Source organism: Bos javanicus, chromosome 4, assembly GCF_032452875.1.
Source record: "Bos javanicus breed banteng chromosome 4, ARS-OSU_banteng_1.0, whole genome shotgun sequence".
Lineage (NCBI taxonomy): Eukaryota > Metazoa > Chordata > Mammalia > Artiodactyla > Bovidae > Bos > Bos javanicus.
In genome coordinates this window covers 91,346,040-91,366,331 of record NC_083871.1, presented here as the reverse complement: position 1 = coordinate 91,366,331, position 20,292 = coordinate 91,346,040, and the positions used below count along the sequence as shown (strand labels likewise).

The 20,292-nt window shown below is 37.7% G+C and overlaps 1 protein-coding gene and 2 non-coding genes across 7 annotated transcripts in view; all 3 read left to right on the top strand.

Annotated features, from left to right (window-relative positions):
• GRM8 (glutamate metabotropic receptor 8) overlaps nucleotides 1-20,292 on the top strand; it is an 872,326-nt gene that overhangs the window by 734,151 nt on the left and 117,883 nt on the right. The gene's annotated exons all lie outside the window — the stretch shown is intronic.
• On the top strand, nucleotides 13,264-13,343 carry LOC133246970 (small nucleolar RNA U2-19). The gene has a single exon (XR_009736216.1). It is a non-coding gene; the product is annotated as a small nucleolar RNA U2-19 (small nucleolar RNA).
• On the top strand, nucleotides 13,508-13,579 carry LOC133246969 (small nucleolar RNA U2-30). Its single transcript, XR_009736215.1, has one exon. It is a non-coding gene; the product is annotated as a small nucleolar RNA U2-30 (small nucleolar RNA).

The window sequence follows — 20,292 nt, the reverse complement described above, 5'->3', positions numbered from 1 at the left end:
GTTTTATTTTAATTTTTTAAAGAATTTCTTTATGACCCATTTCAAAATACATTTTCTCTGAGGTCTAGAATTTGTCAGTTTATCATTTGCCTAACCATTTTTTCTTCTCATTGTTTACTTTGTTACCTATAAAAGTACATGGCAGATTATTTTTTCATTGAAACCTGGGGGATTTGGGTCCAGATTATTGTGATTGTGTTTTTTGTTTTACAGTACATGTCACTTTAAACTATTTTTGTTAATTGTCCCCAGTTTTATAACCAATTTACTCCCATTTTTTTAGATTTCTCACATTTCAATGATCATGGTCACGTCTTTAATATTAGGATTCCTTCTCTGGACTTTCCAAGTTTCCTTTACTTTTTAGCTTATTAGATTATAAACTCTAACAATTTTTTTTTCCAATAAAGTCTTTTTAAAGTATTATATTTTCTCTGGGATGGCATATCTATGAAAAATTTCCTCTAGTCCTCAAATGTGAAAGAAAACTTGTCAGGTTATTAATTACATGATCATAAGGGTTTCTTTTAAAAATATTATGCTTCTTTTATTCTGCATTTGTGTTGTGGGAATGTTTGAGACTATCATTTTTATTTTCTGTTCGAAATTTTTTTTTTAATCTTGCTTGATTTGTATTGGACTTTTCTGTAATCTTCTACCTCCCGTCAAAAATTCTTATGTTTTATCAGTCCCTTCTGTTAATTTTGCACATCAATCCATTCAGTAGGTTTCTCTATAGTAGTGAAATGTTTCCTTTCCTCATTGTTTTTGTTTATTCACTAAGTTGTGTCTGACTCTTTGTGATGCCGTGGACTGTAGCCTGCCAGGATCCTCTGTCCATGGGATTTTCCAGGCAAGAATACTGGAGTGGGTTGCCATTTCTTTCTCCAAAGGATTTTCCTGACCTAGTGATAGAACCCACATCTGCAAAGGCAGGTGGATTCTTTACCACTGAGCTACTTGGGAAGCCCTTCTTTCCTCATCCCTTTGATTGCATTTTCCATAACAATTGTTTTGGTTTCTCTAGAAATGTTATTTGCCTGTAATTTTTCTCAAAGTCTCCTTCTTCTTGTTTCTGCCTTATTTTCTATTATTGTTTCTACCTCTGCATTTTTTCCCCAATGATTAAGAAGCTTTGCAGGTTGATCTGTAGACAAGAACATGATTTTTTGCAGACTCTTGCCTTCCCTTGAATGTTTTCTGTGTGGAATCAGTGGGCATTTCATTCTTAGCTCTCTTGCACTTCTCTGATTCTTATCCATCTTCCTTTATAACTGTACTTGTTAAGTTTTTTCAACTTGTTCTTATTTAAAATGTTTACTAAATTTATTTGTCTGTGTGTTTATAAAAAGTTTGTTGGTGTCACAAGGCTCATTTGAAAATGGCAGCCTGTGATATATCTGTTTTCAGATGACCAAATGCACCTACATTCAACTCCATATTTCTTAATGTGTTTTAATCTGTATTTCTAAGTAATTTCCTTATACTTACTTTCTACTTCTTATTTTTCTGCTAAGTCAGTTTATATTAATTTCTCACTATGGAATATGAGGAATTATCTCCTTTATATCTGTCTTCCTCTGCCATTTACACTTCCTGTCCTGTCATCCTCCGCTATAATTATATCATAACTTTCATTTTCATGTACTGTGGTTTTTCCCGTGGTCATGTGTGGATGTGAGAGTTGGACTGTGAAGAAGGCTGAGCGCCAAAGAATTGATGCTTTTGAACTGTGGTGTTGGAGAAGACTCTTGAGAGTCCCTTGGACTGCAAGGAGATCCAACCAGTCCCTTCTGAAGGAGATCAGCCCTGGGATTTCTTTGGAAGGAATGATGCTAAAGCTGAAACTCCAGTACTTTGGCCACCTCATGTGAAGAGTTGACTCATTGGAAAAGACTCTGATGCTGGGAGGGATTGGGGGCAGGAGGAGAAGGGAACGACAGATGATGAGATGGCTGGATGGCATCACTGACTTGATGGATGTGGGTCTGAGTGAACTCCGGGAGTTGGTGATGGACAGGGAGGCCTGGCGTGCTGCGATTCATGGGGTTGCAGAGTCGGACACGACTGAGCGACTGAATTGAACTGAACTGAACTGAATTGAACTGAACTGAATAATCATCATTTGCAAAACTGTTTGGTTGCTTAGTGTTTTGTTTTGCTTTTTATATACTTAAAGCCAACTCACTTCCAAACTTTGCAACAGAAGACATCTGGTTAACTATATTTGTATTCTTAGAGATGTTCTCCAGCTTCTTCAATTTAGATTGTTATATCTCTAAATAAAGGCAAAACTTATATCCCAGTGTCCTCTTTTACAATAATTCAGAGGTTTTCTTTCAATTTCTTTTGTACCTATGATCCAGTTTCCCGTTTTCCTTCATTAATTCTTTTACTTTGGTACAACATATTAACTGATAGCCTCCTAAGTCTGAAAATTGAAGATACATTTTTTTGGAGAACTTGCGTTTATAAAAGTGTCTTCATTTTAATATTATGCTTATACTGCAGATTACTAAAGTCTAGGTTGGAAATCATTATAGTTTAGAATTTGAAGACACTGTTTCATTGTTCCCTGGCTCTTGGGGTATTCTGATTGTCATTCTTTGTAATTTTTTTTTTTTTTTTGCACCAGAATCTTTTACAATCTCCAATTTGTCTTCTTTATTCTGAAATCTCATCAGGATATACCCTAATATGTGTATAATTTGTATTTATTGTACTGGACACTCAGTAGGTCCTTTTATTCTGAAGTATCTTTTTCTTTGCTTCTAGGAAATTTTTTGGTTTAATAATTGCAATGTTTCATTTTCTTTTTCTGGAATTATCATTTAAATCCTTGACTGATCCTTTCATTTTCTCCTGATTTTCTTTTCTATGTCTCTTTTAAAATTAATTAATTTTTGGCTGCAGTGCGTCACCATTGCTTTGTGCGGGGGCTGAGTGCATACCCTGATCCAGGGTATTCGAAGCGGGGACGGCGTCGGCGACCTATTTATTTAAATATTTTATCAAAGATATAAAGAGTAATAGGATGAGGATAGCTCAGTACGAAAATTCAGTGGAGAAAAGAGGCTGAGTAGCTTGGTTTACGCGGGAGACCAATAAAACTTCAAGACAAGAAGTTTGCACCACTTACGTAGGCCGCAGGCGTCCTTCCGTTCTCCCGAAGGAGAGGAGACACTGAGGCCTCCCCGGTCGGATCTTAGAAGCCCAGGCATAATTAGTAAGCATGGTGGGTTCCGCGCTCCAGATGGAGACTCAACCAGAGTGAGAGAGAGAGCGACATGGGGAGACCAGTATTTCGAGAAACTGATCCCAATTCTTTATTTTCCAAAGTCTGTTTTTATACACTAAGATGTTATACAAAAGTCACGCGGGGTCAGCAGTCCTGACTTTTATCAAAGTCAGGTGCTTCATACAAATGTATACAGAGGTCTTAGGGGTGTTACATCATCTTCTGGCCAGGGGGGCCTGCTGACAATTTACGACCCTCTCCTTGTGACAGCGGTCAGTCAATCAGGACACTTATTTCTCCAGGGCTGATTATTCTCAAAACAGACGCCACCCAAATAAAGTTACATTCCTACAGGGTGAGGGTGTAGTGGGTTTTAGTTAAGGAAAGAATTTACTTAGCCTAAGGTCTAATGTGATTAATATCAAAGGTTAATTATATATATTCATTAATGTGTATAAGGGCAGGGGATATGGAGACTTAGCAACAAACATTGGCTCAACAAATGAAAAACCCTTCACCAACACAATTTCTAATTAGCCCACTATACTTATAGTTTTCTAACTTCTCTAAAGAACCTGTTTTTAGAGGGTTTAAAGCATCTCGTGCCTCTCACGGTTGGGAGGCTGTGAGCAATCACATGTGGCTGGACGAGCCTGTCAGGCAGGCTAGAGAACCTTCAGAGGAGTTTGTAGGTTAAAACACTCTTATCACGCCCAGGAATTATTATTAACTGGAGCTCTAGATTAACTCCTTCTCCGAAAGAGGTGGTGGGGGACAGCCCCCCGTAAAGTCAGAGATGTAGGTAAGAGCACAAAGTAGTAAAGTAGGCAGGCTCTGGTTATGGGGGTAGACGCTCGAGGATTTCCAGGGGGACTCCTGAGGCTCGATCCCGCCTTTGCGTATGTCGAGCCTCCTTCCTCATGACCTTTGTCACGGGCGGAGTACCTCACTCTGGCCCCCAACAGCTGAGATAGTGAAGGATAGGGAAGCATGGTATGCTGCAGTTCACGCAGTCGCAAAGTGCTGGACATGACTTAGCAACTGAACAACAGCTCTTCATTGCAGTGAGTGGGCTTCTCAGTGTGGTGGCTTCTCTTGCTGCAGAGTACAGGCTCTAGGCATGCAGGCTTCAGTGGTTTTGGCTCAGGGGCTCAGTTGCCTTGTGGCATGTGGAATCCTCCTGGACCAAGGATCGAATCCATGTCCCCTGCATTGGCAGGCAGACTCCCATCTACTGTGCCACCGGGGAAGTCCTTCTATGTCTCTTTAATCTACTTTCTGGGATATTACTTCAACTTTACCTTCCAGTTCTTCTATTGATTTCTGTGTCTGAAATTATAATTCAGAATTATAATTAATTCAGTTATCTAGAATTATAATTATGAATAGAACTAATGTAATTAAGTATATTATTATAAAGATTTATAATTTATGAGTTATTTCATTCTCTATGTATGTTCCTTTTCCACAGAATATTCTTATTTATGGAGGCAATTTAAAAAGCTCTCTGAAGGTATTAATAACCTTTAATGTTTTTCTCTCCAGGTATAGCCTTTATGTACTGAAATTTCCTTTTCCCCCTATTTGTTTAATGCAATGCCTAGTGTTCATAGTAGAAATTGTCTTCATGCCCCATGACCCTTGGATTCCACTCCTATCTAAGAGTGTAGGGAAAGTCTGGTCAATAGCTCTCTGCACGCGAATGTGTTTGATGACAGTGTATGTCCCTGGGAAGTCACCCCACGTCACAGTGCTTAGATCTTTTCTTCTAGGCTGATGGATCTAACTAAAAGTCTCCCAAAGATGAGTCTTCAGTCCTCTACTTAGAGGGTGTAAGCGAGGCCGGTGGTACTCTGTGAGCCTGACAGGGTAAGAGAATGGAAAAATTCACAATTCAGCATTTATATTTTTACTTATCACAACTGATGTCATTGTGGTACCCTGATCCCAAATGTGCCAGGTGTCCTGCCTCTAGTTTTAGCTTTTCTAGAGAGTAAATCTTTAGTCTTTTTTTTTTTTTTTTTTGAGTCAGGTATGACCCAGCTTCAGTAACACCAAATATTTGATCACATAATTTTAGCATTGAACTCAAGTCCCTTCTAAATTTCTAAGATATTTGTGTGTTCAAACCTTGCTTCATTCATTTTTATATTCCTAGTACCTACCTTGTTGATTATACTGCTATTGAAATTCATGTTTTCAAATAAATAAATAAATAAATTCTTCATAACTGAAGGACATTCTTAGCTATATAAGACTTCCCTGGTGGTTCAGACGGTTAAGAATCTGCCTGTGTTTAAATTCTGGTTAGAAGATCCCCTGGAGAAAGGAATGTATACCCATTCCAGTATTCTTGCTTGGAGAATTCCATGGACAGCTACAGTCCATTGGGTTGCAAAGAGTCGGACATAACACTTACACTTTCACTTAGCTAGATATGGCTGATTAAAAATGTTTCTCTTCTGACATCAGAGAGCTCATTTTCTTATATTGTTGTCTTAGTTCTCATATAAGATTTGTCACTTCTGTTTCAGAATAAACACGTCAATATCATGTGGGTTTTTCCCTGTAAGTTTCCGACAATTCAGTTTTTATGTCTGCATTTGTTCAAAGTTGCACATTCTAAGCAACAGTCTTAACATTGTGTCTCAATACCATTTATCCTATGAACTGAAGCATAAAAACAAACAGTTCTGGAAAATATTTGAGTGTCTTCCTGAGTTATATTTGCTACTGGCTGTGGTCTCCTCTTGTATCATTCAATTTCTCATTTGTCTCTGTTCTTTTTTGTCTGGTCACTTTGCTCCTGCTGATCCAAGGGAACTTTTCTTAATCTCTCCCAATCTTTCTATTCTGTAATCGGTAGGAAGTCTTTAGCCTCTAGGTTTGGGGCTAAAAAGCCACATCAGGTTCTCACCATTTTCCCCAAAGTCATTTATTTTTATGACATGTCTCTGTTGTGATAACTCTATTCCTTCCTGGCTGCAGCAGCCTTTTTTGCTGGTATTTAGCAGTTTCCCGCCTGTCTCTATGTGGGTAGTGTAAAGTCTGCAGTCCCTAGAAATTCAGTATAGAAGTGAGATTTTTTAAACTGGGTGTCTTCTCTTTTTATTTCAAATAAAGTATCTTACTTTGCATGTATTCATTTGGGATTAATTTATAAACGCCTTTCAGGCAGGAGGAGTGCCATTCAGGATTACTGTGAATAAAGCATGCTCAATTGATACAGTTTCCTTTATGATGTTCTTAAATGGAATGTAATAGCTAGAAGAATGTTAGTTGGAGACAGGGTTTCACTGTAATAACTTTGAGGGTGAAGGAACCCCTAGGATGGAGTGTACTCAAACTATGAAGCAAATGTTTTTTTAATTTTATCTAAGGTTTTTATATTGGATCCGGTGTGAAAAAATCCTTTAGGCAAATTATCACCAGATTCTTTTGATTCTTCTTTCTATTCTTTCCATCCCCAGTAAACTGATTTGCCCTGATCTCATTCACTCTTCTGCTCTTGTCTAGGGCCTCTCCTATCTGGGGCCACATCCCTTTTATCTGGACTTTTACGTCAAATGTGTTATGCCTGCTCCAGTATCTCCTCATCTCTCTACTCTGGATCTTCAGTCAGTTTTAATTTTTTTCCACCATCTATCATGTCATGCACTGCCCTGGGGAGCCATCAGGTACAGACAATAAAGTGCTATGATTGGGTGTATGACGTCATACCCCCTCCATCATTTAGTAACTATGTGATGTGGGGCAAGTCACCTACTGTTCTGTGATCCCTTAAACCAAATGGGTTGCTGTTGTAAGCATTTAATGTTCTGTGCTTAGGACAATTCCGACACAGAGTATACCCTCAATAAATGTTAGCTATTATCATCATTATCACTTTTTATGTTCTGTTTGCTTAGCAATATAAAGTAGCTTTCCCCTGGAAATAATTCATTCTAAACCTCATTGTCTAGCTTCTCACATTCTGAAAGCATTCACTTCCTATAAATTTCCACAGATTGAGTTAAATATACTTTGAGTGATATGGGCTAAGATTGAAATAGACAAGTGTTTTGCACTGAACATATATTACATTGTTCAAAATATCTCAAAATGCTTTATAAAGAATTGTTTTAGTTTTTCATGCATTTATAAATCAACTTAGTGTAGGAAAAATAAGAAATGTGAATAATTTAAAGGAATATCCTGAGTCAAAAATATTGCTCATAGGGAATATTACCCCAGGCTGATTCTCTTATTATTTACTTATTAGCAATGAAGGATCTGCTTAACTGAATTTAGTCATCATAAAATACAGGCACGATGTCTATAATGTAGCTATTCATATATGGTCTTTATATCATATTTTAAGATTTCAAATTAAAAATATGAAAGCTTATAAATTATATTCAGAAAAGATCTAGCATGTGAAATCATCCTTAGTGATTGAAATAGTAATTTAATAGTAAACATTCAAATGAAAAAGTGAAAGTCACTCAGTTCAGTTCAGTTCAGTCACTCAGTCATGTCCGACTCTTTGCAACTCCATGAACCGTGGCACGCCAGTCCTCCCTTTCCATCACCAACTCCAGGAGTCCACCCAAACCCATGTCCATTGAGTTGGTGAAGCCATCCAACCATCTCATCCTCTGTTGTCCCCTTCTCCTCCTGTCCTCAATCTTTCCCACCATAAGGGTCTTTTCCAATGAGTCAGTTCTTCGCATCAGGTGGCCAAAGTATTGGAGTTTCAGCTTCAACATCAGTCCTTCCAATGAACACCTAGGCCTGATCTCCTTTAGGATGGATTGGTTGGATCTCCTTGCAGTCCAAGGTACTCTCAAGAGTCTTCTCTAATAACACAGTTCAAAAGCATCAATTTTTTGACACTCAGCTTTCTTTACAGTCCAACTCTTACATCCATACATGACCACCCAGTCGTGTCCAACTCTTTGCAACCCCATGGACTACAGTCCCTGGAATTCTCCAGGCCAGAATACTGGAGTGGGTAGCCTTTCCCTTCTCCAGGGGATCTTCCCAACCCAGGGCTCAAACTCAGGTCTCCCACATTGCAGGCAGATTCTTTACCAGCTGAGCTACAAGGGAAGCCCAAGAATACTGGAGTGGGTAGCCTATCCCTACTCCAGGGGATCTTCCTGACCCAGGAATCAAACCAGTGTCTCCTCCACTTCAGGTGGATGTTTTTTACCAACTGAGCTATCAGGGAAGTCCTTAAATAGAAAGCGTTTATATAAAAAAAATTTTGGTTGTTTACAATATAATCATAAACATAAACATAATAATACAAGTTATAACAATGTCTTTAGAGTTAAAATGACTACTCTTCATAGCATTCAAATTATGATTTTTATCATAAACTTAAAATTAAGGGAAAAGATTACCCAGTTTCAGTACTGTGGCTACAAATACCCCATGCTCCCTAGATATTTGCATATGTAGTATGTTGGGGTGAAATGCTATCATAGGGTTAGTGCATCCCATTCAATGAACGTATTGTAGGTGTGACTTCCTTACTGGTCCTCCAAAACAGTCGTTCCACAACACTCATCCCAACATCCTCCCTGGCAGATGCCACCCTCTTCATCTTCAGAGTCAAGGGCACGAGGCACTGGCCTAGGTGCTTTTCTCTGCACAGAGCTGGGGTGAGTCAAGGGGCATCTCCTGTGGCAATTACCAGGAACTGACATTAAGAGCCGAGATTATGGGAAAATAAAAGCATGAAATAGCAGATCTGGATGAAATCCAAAGACCGTGGTTTGGTCTGTTGCAGCTGACATAGTTTTTTTTAACAGAACAGCTATGTTTACTAATAGGTGGAGAGTGGTCACCTTCTTTCCAATGCTGCCTCAGTCCTAAACCAAGGCATATGAAAAGTTTCAGACTGCCCTTTACATTTTGTGTTCACCAACCATTTTCATAGATATTAGCTTGTTAGATCTTTCCAACATCCCTCTAAGGTGCATCCCTATAAGATCAGAGTACAGAGTGTCCCCCAAATTGGCTTCTCTGAAGGTATGGATGAAACAGTCAGAGGCTACACAGATTTAGGAAGAGTAAGTTTGTTACCATCCTACTTAAAACCCCAAATAGAGAGTCATTATATATTTGGAGTAGTAATAGATGTGTTTACCACACATTCTAATTATTAATCAATTTATGTCTTTTTTTTTTCAAATATTGAATTCCTACTGAATCCTAGGTCTTAATACAGATAATGGGAAGTAAAAATATCTGTCCTTGAGATTCTCTGCTCTCTGTCTGGTGGGGAAATGAACAAGTGAACAGATAGTCCCAATATAATGTCAAAGAGTTATAATAAAATACATAATGGTATATAATGGAATCCAGGGAAGGAGTATACCCACCTGAGTGGTATAGGGTCTTTTGAGAAGATTTCACAGAAAAGTTAATTTTTTTTTTTTTTTGTCATGAAGGTAACCAAGGACTCTCAATTTTCAAATCGTATGCTCACGAAATCTGTCTTTGGGCGCCACTGAGCACTTCCTCATTTCTGAAAATAATCTGTTGGGTTTCTTGGACCTTGGACTGGATTCTTCCCTAGTTTCCATCTGGCCATGTTTTTCCTTCCTCTTCTACTAATCTTACTGAGTCTGCTCTTTACATTTTGCTCTTTCCATGCCTTCATTTGTGCCATCTTCCTTTCACACATTCCATTGTTTCTGTGGGTGAGAATTTGCTAATACATATTCATGGTCTCAACCGCCTTGCATATGACTGTGCCTTGGAAATCTTTGCCTCAGGCAAACCTGACTCATGAGCACAGCTGATGTGTTCAGCTGATTCCTGAGCTTCCTGGCTTGGAAGCCTCCCTGGGACTTTGGGTAAAGGACACCATCACCTGTTCACTTGTTCTTCCAGTCCTCCTTCATTCATTCAGCAAATATTTATGAATGTTCACTGGAGGTTAGTCACCGTGTTAGGCTTTGGATCACAATGCTGGAAAAACAGAATAGGCTCTTCCTCTCCTGAGAAAAATAAATTTAACTTGGTGCTTAGCAAAGTGTGGTTCACTAATTACATGACAGAATCACTGAAAGAAGAAGGGCTTCTTTTAAAAATGCCAAGTTGAGGTTCTTTCCCAGGCCTGTTAAACTGTAGTCTCTAAGAACTGCTTTCCAGTGAGATATAGTTTGAGTAAAGCCTTTAAGTGATTCTAAGGAACATAATGTAAAATTTATAAAACCATTTATTGAAGTAAAAAGAAAAACAAATGCAGAATTGCCTACTGTAAAAGTGCCATTGAAGAAGATTCCAAGGTGTTGTGTGATGTACAGTAGGAGAGTAAGGAGGGTTGGTACGTAATTACCTGGGAGTCAGGCAGGGATGAGATCATGCCTGGCCATGCAGTTGGCGGTTGATCAGAAGTAAGGCTGAAGTAAGTGAAATGCTAAGGATGACTCTCAAACACAAGGCCGGATGCCATTGTTTGGTTTTTCTGTTTTCTTCTTGCCACTCTTATTTCTATTTTTTTCCCACTATATCTTAAACCTATCCCATTTTCTTCATAATTACTGATTCCAACAGTTCATAGGCTCTTGTCTTGTCTAGAATTATGACATTATTCCCTTAATTCTTATTCTTGCTAGTATCATCCTTTCTCCTGATCTGTCACCACACTGATCTCATATATATATATATATATATATATATATATATATATATATACACACACACATATATGTATATATATGTGTTGGAGAAGGCAATGGCACCCCACTCCAGTACTCTTGCCTGGAGAATCCATGGACGGAGGAGCCTGGTAGGCTGCAGTCCATGGAGTTGCCAAGAGTCGGGAACGACTGAGCGATTTCGCTTTCACTTTTCACTTTCATGCATTGGAGAAGGAAATGGCAACCCACTCCAGTGCTCTTGCCTGGAGAATCCCAGGGACGGGGAAGCCTGGTGGGCTGCCGTCTATGGGGTCGCACAGAGTCGGACACGACTGAAGCGACTTAGCAGCGGCATATATATGTATAAAATGTATATTTTATTTTATATGAGATCACACATTTGGTTAAAATTCTTTAATCATGTTCTCGGGCCATGAGGATAGGCTGAGAACCCTGGTGCTGCCTACAAAGTCCTTCCTGCTCATTGCTGCTCTTTGGACTCCTCTTGTCATCACTTGCAGCTGGAATTCAGCAAAAGCCTCAGCTTGACAGGTGATTGACCATATCTAGCCTTGGATTTTTTCCATCTTCTCTCTATACTGCACAGTGATCCTTCTATGCAATAAAACTCATCATCTTTGCCCCTTCAGTTCAGTTGCTCAGTCGTGTCCGACTCTTTGTGACCCCATGGACTGCAACAGGTCAAGCCTCCCTGTCTATCACCAACTCCCAGAGGTTACTCAAACTCATGTCCACTGAGGCGATGATGCCATCCAACCATTTTATCCTCTGTCATCCCCTTCTCCTCCCGCCTTCAATCTTTCCCAGGATCAGGGTCTTTTCAGACGAATCAGTTCTTCACATAAGGTGGCCAAAGTATTGGAGTTTCAACTTCAGCATCAGTCCTTCCAATGAATATTCAGGACTGATTTCCTTTAAGATGGACTGGCTGGATCTCCTTGCAGTCCAAGGGACTCTCAAGAGTCTTCTCCAACACCACAGTTCAAAAGCATCAATTCTTTGGCACTCAGCTTTCTCTGTAGTCCAAATCTCACATCTATACATGACTACTGGAAAAACCGTAGCTTTGACTAGATGGACTTTTGTTAGCAAAGTAATGTCTCTGCTTTTTAATAAGCTGCTTAGGTTGGTCATAACTTTTCTTCCAAGAAGCAAGCATCTTTTAATTTTGTGGCTGCAGTCACCATCTGCGTGATTTTGGAACCCCCCAAAAAAATATCTCAGTGTAAATTAAGTAGGGTGACAATACACAGCCTTGACATACTCCTTTCCTGATTTGGAACCAGTCTGTTGTTTCATGTCCAGTTTTAACTGTTGCTTCTTGACCAGCATACAGATTTTTCAGGAAGCAGGTCAGGTGGGTCTGGTATTCCCATGTCTTGAAGAATTTTCCACCATTTGTTTTGATCCACACAGTCAAAAGCTTTGGCATAGTCAATAAAGCAGAAGTAGATGTTTTTCTGGAACTCTCTTGCTTTTATGATCATCCAACGGATGTTGGCAATTTGATCTCTGGTTCCTCTGCCTTTTCTAAATCCAGCTTGAACATCTAGAAGTTCTTGGTTCATGTACTGTTAAACCCTTGCTTGGAGAATTTTGAGCAGTAGTTTGCTAACGTGTGAGATGAGTGCTATTGTGCAGTACTTTGAGCATTCTCTGGCATTGCATTTCTTTGGGACTGAAATGAAAACTGACCTTTTCTAGCCCTGTAGCCACTGCTGAGTTTTCCAAATTTGCTGGCATATTCAGTGCAGCACTTTCACAGCATCATCTTTTAGGATTTGAAATAGCTCAAGTGGAATTCCATCACCTCCACTAGCTTTGTTCATAGTGATGCTTTCTAAGGCCCACTTGACTTCTCATTCCAGGATGTCTGGCTCTAGGTGAGTGATCACACCATCGTGATTATCTGGATCGTGAAGCTCTTTTTTGTACAGTTCTTCTGTTGTATTCTTGCCACCTCTTTAATATCTTCTGCTTCTGTTAGGTCCCTACCATTTCTGTCGTTTATTGTGTCCATCTTTGCATGAAATGTTCCCTTGGTATCTCTGATTTTCTTGAAGAGATCTCTAGTCTTTCTCATTCTATTGTTTTCTTCTATTTCTTTACATTGATCACCAAGGAAGGCTTTCTAATCTCTCCTTTCTATTCTTTGGAACCCTGCATTCAGATGGGTATATCTTTCCTTTTCCCCTTTGCCTTTCGCTTCTCTTCTTTCCATAGCTATTATTAAGGTTTCCTCAGACAACCTTTTTTCCTCTTTGCATTTCTTTTTCTCTGTCTCTTCAAAGGATCCCAACTATCACTTTCAGCATAACATCCAAACTCGTCTCAGCGGCTTGTAAGTTTCTTTTAAAATGATCTTGCGATCAGTGATGCAGGTAGCCAAATCTGAGCATCAGAAGACCACCCAGTGTATCTGATGCATGATCTCTGTAGTTCTGAGAAGCAAAAGAATAATTTAAAATAAGGGGTATGAAGGGGTGGGTGCGTGTGTGTGTGTGTGTGTGTGTGTGTGTGTGTGTGTAGGTGACTGGATAATTAAGGGGCTTATTGGTGGGTAAGTGAGAGTTGGTTGTGGGTGTGCTTGTATGAAAGGCTGATCAATTCTGAGCAATGATGAAAAGATTTTACTGCAGAACTTTATATAACTATGAAGGTTTCTACACTTGATCTGAGCTCAGAAAAATAAAATAAAATAAAATGATCTTGCGTTTCCTCTCTTCCTTAGCCTGCCTCTTGCCACTCCATCCAGTGTTTTAATCTGTATTTTTGCTATTTGTTTTATCTTTAGTTTCTCCAGTTTGTTATGGCTTCTCACCGCTGAAGTTTAATCTTTTTTTTTTGGCTTGATGCGTTCTTGGGATTCCTGTTCCTGGTGGTTTATCTCCTATACAGCCTTCAGGCTGCTGTCCACACATCCCCAAAACCCAGGCTGAGTGCCCCTGCTGAGTCCTCTGCTAGCAGCACCACTGCCTCCCTGCTTTTCTTTCGCAGGGAGTCTAACACTGAGCTGCGACTGGCTCTCTGCTTATCTCTTTCCCCACCTGCACTGACTCGGAGGCCAGGGACCACGTCTTGGTCACTGTTGAATTCTCACGTTGAGTCTTGTGTCTCAAAACAGAGTGGGTATGCAATATGTTTTTTTAGACAGCAAATGAAGTACTGAATGTTAGTTCTTCCTGACTGTATCAACATAATTTGCATATTTAAAAAGTAACAGCTTTATTGAGATAATTCAAATACCATAAAGTTTGCCCTTTTTAACATACATAATTCAGTGGTTTTTAGTATAGTCACAGAGTCATGTTATCCATTGCCGCTAATTTTAGACTATTTTCATCACTTCCCAAGAAATCCTCTCTATTCCGTTCTCTCCGTAACTCCTGGCAGTCAAAAATCTACTGGCTGTATATGCCTTTGCTTATTCTGGATAGTACATATAAATTAAAATTACACACTGGTCTTTTTGTCTGATTTCTTTCACTTAGCATATTTTGAAAGTTCATTTATTTCATAGCATATATTATTACTTTGTTTCTTTTTATTTATTTTTAATTTGATTGAGTAGATAAAGCACATTTCTTTAATGGAATTGGATTTTTTCTGCTTTTTTGCTATAATGACTAATGCTGTTATGAAATTCATGTATAAATTTTTGCGTGAGCATATGTCTCCAGTTTTCTTAGACTGAAATAATTTAGGAGTGGAATTGCTAGGTCATATGGCAATTCTATGTTTAACTTTTCAAGGAAGTGCCGAACTGCTGTCCAAAATAGCTGTACCATTTTACATTGCCACCAATAATATAAAGAGTTTTAATTTCTCCATATCTTCAATAAAACTTGATTCTGTCTGTATTTTTTATTATGACCATCCTAGTGGGTATTATGGTTCTGTTTTGCATTTCTCTGATGACTAACGATGTTAAACATCTTTTCCTGTGCTTATTAACCAAACATATCTCTTTTTTTGAGAAATGTCTCTTCATTTCTTTTACTTACTTTTTAATTGGATTGCATGCGTTTTTAACAGTTTAATTCTAAGAGTTTTAAAATATATATTCTGATATGAGTTCCTTATCAGATATATGAGTTAGAAATATTTTTGCCCACTCTGTGGGTTGTTTTTTCACTCTCCTAATAGTATCTGTTGAATTATGAAAGTATTTAAGATTGATGAAGTCTGATTTATTTATTTTAACTTTGTTGCTTATTCTTTTGGTGACATGTCTTGTGCCAGAACCATTGTTGAAAAGACTATTTTTTCTCCATTGAATTTTCTTGTCAGCTTTGTAAAAAAATCAATTGACCATATATGTAATAGATTATTTCTGAACTCTCAATTTTCTTTCATTGATTAGTCTTTCTTTGTGCCAGTATCATGCTGCTTGATTACTGTAGCTTTATAGGAAGTTTTAAAATCAAGAAGTGTAAATTCCCCAACTTCACTCTTTTAAGATCATTTTGTCTATTCTTGGTCCCTTATATTTCCCTATGAATTTTAGGATCAGTTCATCAATTTCTTCAAAGAAGTCGGAAGAGATTTTAATAGAGGTTATGTCGAATCTGTTGATTAGTTTTGTGAGTATTTCCATCTTGGCAATGTTCAGTCTTCTGATCCATGAACTTCAGATTGCTTTTCATTTATTTCTTTAACTTTCTTAAAATGATATTTTGTAGCTTTAAGTTAAAAATATTACACTTTACTAGTTAAGTTTATTCCTAAGTATTTTATTTTTAATGCTATTGTAAGTAAAATTTTAATTAATTTAAAATTGTCTTTTTAAATAGGAGGAGTGTTTACATTTTTAGAGGTTATGTAGACCTGTAACATCACACAAAACTGTGACTTCAATCTAGGGATCATACATACATACTAGATTTGCAAAGGACACTAAACCTACTTACCACTTTGAATAGAAGTAGAAAGCATTGCATTACCCAAAAGAAAGGATGGATATTAAGGAAGCAATATATATTTATATATAAACATTTATAAATATGAATGTATAAAGTAATATATTGATAAACTTTATTTTGAGTTGCATTAGCAAAACCATATGCTTCGCAAAATATGTAACCAAATTCTGGCATTTTAAATACTGATTTTAAATACTCATCCTAATTAAATACACTTGTTAAACCTATTGATTATGTGGAAATTAACAAGTAAACCTTTGAGAAAATGTCCAGTTTCACTAGAAATGATTGCATTATGCTGTTATATAAGTCAGATGAAGAATTGGGTTTTTGAATACTGGAGTGGCAAAGTAGTCATCAAAATAATTATTAATACTATGCTTATTTATAGAGCAAGATAAAAAGAGCTAATTAAGAATGGTATGACTAGATATCAATTATCTTTGTGTTATATTTAAAATTTTCCCACATGTATAATAATCATAATGTTGAAGATACAACTTAATATGTGGGGAAAAAACCCTGTAATAGAGGTATTAAATTGAGTGAGAATTTTGTAGTGCATACTGAAAATGATTAATTACAGTAGGGCCTTTAATTGGGAAATATTTTTGTAGCCCTTTTATCAGGAGTTATTAGAACTACACAGGAGAAAATTATTTTATAAAAAATAATGTCTTTAATTTATGTTTGGGAAGATTAAAGATTAAAAAATGTAGGCACACTCAGAAAGTTTTGGTTTTGTGGTTATTGGTGCCTTTGCATTAATAACAGAATTTGACAGCCGAAGCTGGTTGATAGCTCATATTCTAGAAAATGAACTGGATTGGGGCCTACAGAATCTATCACTGTTGGTGAACATTGTCAAGACAGGAATGGGCTATGGTTTTATCTCTGGAAGGTCTATCAATATAACTATCATCCGTTTGTTAGAACACATGTTTTAGACACAAATATCCTAATATCAGAATAATACCAAAGGAGAGGAAGACCTGTTTTAAAATATTTTTACTCATTATGAAAGATGCTATAATTTGTTAATATAGAAAAGCAAGAGGGCTGAATGATCTTTGTGTTTTATAGTATAGTTGTGAAAAATAAGAAGTTTAATTTCTATTAATACTACTAATCTCAATTAGTATTATTTTTAATTTGGTATCATATCTAAAATAAATTTTGTCTCAAACACTAATGTATTTACAAGTACCTGACTCAAGTGTTTGCTATTGCTTCCTCTTTGGGGTGGATATTAGTTGGTTCCCAGACTTCAACTATGGTATCAAAACACAGTACAGTTCAGTTCAGTTGAGTTCAGTTCAGTTGCTCAGTCATGTCTGACTCTTCGCGACCCCATGAGTCGCAGCATGCCAGGCACCAACTCCCAGAGTTCACTCAGACTCAGGTCCATCGAGTCAGTCATGCCATCCAGCCATCTCATCCTCTGTCATCCCCTTCTCCTCTTGCCCTCAATCCCTCCCAGCATCAGAGTCTTTTCCAATGAGTCAAATCTTCGCATGAGGTGGCCAAACTACTGGAGTTTCAGCTGTAGCATCATTCCTTCCAAAGAAATCCCAGGGCTGATCTCCTTCAGAAGGGACTGGTTGGATCTCCTTGAAGTCCAAGGGACTCTCAAGAGTCTTCTCCAACATCACAGTTCAAAAGCATCAATTCTTCGGCACTCAGCTTTCTTCACAGTCCAACTCTCACATCCATTTATGACCACAGGAAAAACCATAGCCTTGACCAGACGGACCTTTGCTGGCAAAGTAATGTCTCTGCTTTTGAATATGCTATCCAGGTTGGTCATAACTTTTCTTCCAAGGAGTAAGCGTCTTTTAATTTCATGGCTGCAGTCACCATCTGCAGTGATTTTGGAGCCCCCCAAAATAAACTCTGATACTGTTTCCATTGTTTCCCCATCTATTTCCCATGAAGTGATGGAACCGGATGCCATGATCTTTGTTTTCTGAATGTTGAGCTTTAAGCCAACTTTTTCACTCTCCACTTTCACCTTCATGAAGAGGCTTTTTAGTTCCTCTTCACTTTCTGCCATAAGGGTGGTGTCATCTGCATATCTAGTTATACATAATAGATTCCTTGATGAAATGCAGTCATGTATTTTTAACATGTTTACTGAATCATACATAGTTTTCTCCATAATGTCACACGTATTTCATGACTACATTGTTTTTTACTTAAAGAAAATTTACAGTTTTTAAAAGATGTGGTATTTTCATTGTCTTATAACTTTAATTTTTATTTATGAAAACATTTTTTCACTAGTTGAGTATTCAAAAAATTGATCAAGAAAAATGTAATGCTTAGCTTATAATGATGAATATTTATCTTCTGTAATGAGGCCTATCTGATTGAGTATATTTCTTTGTTAATAAGTCATTTCCTTCTAGAAAATAAAGTGCTTTGTGAATTAAAGAATCGAACATGTGGTTAAACAAGTTGACCTTTAAGGTCTCTACCAAATTTGAAGTTTAATGTATCTGAGAATTTTTTTTTAGTGTCATTTTCTTCAACAGTAATATTATAAATCTATAGAAGCCCCAAACAAAATGCAATTTTGATTTTACAGTAATTAGCTTTGAAACATAACCTTCACAAAACATATTTTATTATCTTATAAGAGTCCATTAGGGTATAAAATCAATATTTTAGCCACTCAGTGGAGCATTTCATTTTTCTCAATATTTTTGAGAGAAGCCACTTTCAATTTAACTTTTTTCTTGCCTAATGGAATCTTATACATAAATAAAATAACTTTTCTAAATCATTAAAAGCTAATAGAAAATTAACAGGGTTATGATAGATTGCTTTTCCTTTGTGGTGAACAGACAAGGTAGAACTAATAATCTTGAGTGCCCTTAGGACACATGAAGTACCATTTACTTTCTCAAGGGAGGATATTTGAAATAAAACATGCATGAATTCTCCACTTCACCTGAGGTGGGTTTGATGGCCCTCTGCAAATGTTGAGCTTAGAGGCTATACTTCTCTGCCCTCCACTATTCACACCACATTCAAGAAAGGAAAGCATCCTTAAGCAGTAGATATGTTTATGAAAACAATCTCAGTCACATAGTTCCCAAAGGGGAGGCAGTCTTAAGAGTGATGATAGAATGCTGCTGACAGTAGACAACTTGGGGGGCATATTTTGGTAAAAGATAGTTAGTTGTTACTACTTTCTCAGTAGATTCTCAATAGACTGCTATACTGGTGGAATTCACAGAATGGGTAAGAAAGCTTAACTTGAGTTGCATTAGTTTTCCATTGCTGTACAATAATTCCATGTTTAGCAGCTTAAGACAAGAAAACATTTACTAGCTCACACAGTTCCTGTAGATTGGAAATTCAGAAGCAGCTTAGCTGGGTTTTTCTGGCTCAGGGTCTCTCATGAGTTTGTGGTCAAGGTGTCAGCTGGAGCTGCAGTCATCCGAAGGCTTGCCTGGGGCCAGACAATTCACTTTCTGGGTGACACCCTCACATGCATGGCAAGTCGGTGCTGGTTGTTGGCGGGAGGCCTCAGTTCCTTTCCATGGGGCTGCCGGAGAACTCTCATGATAGTTTAATTATTTCCCTGAAGTGAGCAATCCAAGAGAGAACAAGACACAGGCCAAAATGTCACTGATGACCTAACCTCAGAAACCACATGCCATCATTTCTGGAATATATTATTGTTTACACAAATCAGCCCATTTAAAGTGGGAGAGAACTCCATGAGTGCATGATTCCAGGAGGTAAAGTTATTGGGGGGCATCTTGGAGCCAGGCTATCACAGGATATGGTGATTTTTCCTTTAACTTGTTATAGAGCTGGTCTTGGAAAAATAGTTTTTCATTTTGTTTTGTTTTAAACATTCCTTCAGCTCTTATCTCTGTGCCTCTTTGAGCAATCCTTTATTTCCAGATCTCAGCACTTTCAAGTTGGCTCCTTCTACCTCAGGGGTACCCCTCACATTCTTCCTTCCTCACAAATTCAATAAATATTTGAGGATGAATTGAGTGTCCATCATTGTTTGTCCACATCAATGAGCAAAATCACTCTGTTCATAGAGCTTACCTTTTATATAGAAGCTGCTTGTCATAGTAAATTGTTGATCTATAATTTCTGGTTTTTTTCCTATAGCATTTGTGAGATTTGATGCTATTTCCAGGTAGATGATGTCAGAATTGATTTGACTTATAGGAGAAACAGCTAGTGCTCCAGAATTTCTTTGTGGTTTAGGAAACCCCTTTTGCCCTGTCCCCCACATTGGAATTGGGTCCAGAACCTTTAGTAAAGCAATTTAAGGTAAGGGGTCAATGACTGGCAAAATTCCTTTAAAATAACACTTTGGTTTTAATAGAGGTATTCTATGGTCTAATTCAAAAGAGTGAGATGGAACCCTAAGGCCTTGACACAGAAATCCTACTAGGGGATCTCACTCATTTGTATCAATTTCATTGCTTTAAGCCTACTTTTG